The 1,122-nt window shown below is 37.3% G+C and overlaps 1 non-coding gene across 1 annotated transcript; it reads right to left on the reverse strand.

Moving 5' to 3' along the window:
* Positions 1-739: 739 nt before the first annotated feature.
* On the reverse strand, positions 740-845 carry LOC121228391 (small nucleolar RNA R71). Its single transcript, XR_005925967.1, has one exon. It is a non-coding gene; the product is annotated as a small nucleolar RNA R71 (small nucleolar RNA).
* Between the last annotated feature and the right edge of the window lie 277 nt (positions 846-1,122).

Below are 1,122 nucleotides of genomic sequence, written 5' to 3' on the forward strand. Positions count from 1 at the left end.
CACTGCGATCAAGTTTTTGGCGCCGTTGCCGGGGACTGAAATATTAGGAACACTAAATTTTTATTACTTTATCCATTTATTTTTCTTGCAATTTAATTTAATTTAATTTAATTTTACTAGTTATTAATTTACTTTTCCTTTGTCTTGGCAGGTTTTTTATAGTTTATAACTAGAAAAGACCCGTCAGGACCCTTACTTTTTGACGAAGAAATCGATCGTACAATTCGCAACAATCAAAGAGAAATAATGCGTAGTTTATGATACACAAAAAACGAACACGAAGACAATACTCAACCTCCAACCGACGAGATGCCTGAAAACCAAGACAATCAGCTGCCTCCTGCAATTGCAGCTAATCAAAATCCTGCTCCACGTACTATGTATGACTATGCTAAACCCTCTTTAACAGGAACTGAATCAAGTATAGTTAGACCTGCTATTGCTGCGAATAATTTTGAATTAAAACCTAACACTATTCAGATGATACAACAGTTTGTTCAGTTTGATAGCTTGCAGGATGAAGATCCCAACACTCACTTAGCAAATTTCCTGGAATTTTACGATACATTCAAAATCAAAGGCGTTTCTGATGATTCCATCCATCTTCGGTTATTTCTCTTCTCACTGAGAAACAAAGCTAAACAGTGGTTGAAATCGTTACCACGAGGGTCTATCACTACTTGGGAGCAAATAACCAAGAAATTTTTACTAAAATATTTTTCACCGGCTAAAACGGCTAAATTACACAATGATATCTCTTCTTTTGTACAGATGAACTTTGAAACACTTTACGATGCATGGGAGAGATACAAGGATCTATTCAGAAGGTGCCCTCACCATGGGTTACCTCTATGGTTGCAAGTTCAAATGTTCTAGAATGGTGTGAATCCCTCGACAAGACAAATGATTGACGCTACTGCTGGCGGAACTATCAACAATAAAACACCGAAAGATGCCTACGAATTCATACAGGAGATGTCACTGAACAACTATCAGTGGCAAGTCATGAGGACTAAGCCAACAAAAATAGCCGGCGTTTATAACATCGATTTCCTCACCATGCTCTCTAATCAGGCAGAACTTCTCAATAAAAAGATTGATAGTTTTCTTGATTCTACGCAG

The sequence above is a fragment of the Gossypium hirsutum genome, chromosome A04 (genome assembly GCF_007990345.1).
Source record: "Gossypium hirsutum isolate 1008001.06 chromosome A04, Gossypium_hirsutum_v2.1, whole genome shotgun sequence".
Taxonomy (NCBI): Eukaryota; Viridiplantae; Streptophyta; class Magnoliopsida; order Malvales; family Malvaceae; genus Gossypium; species Gossypium hirsutum.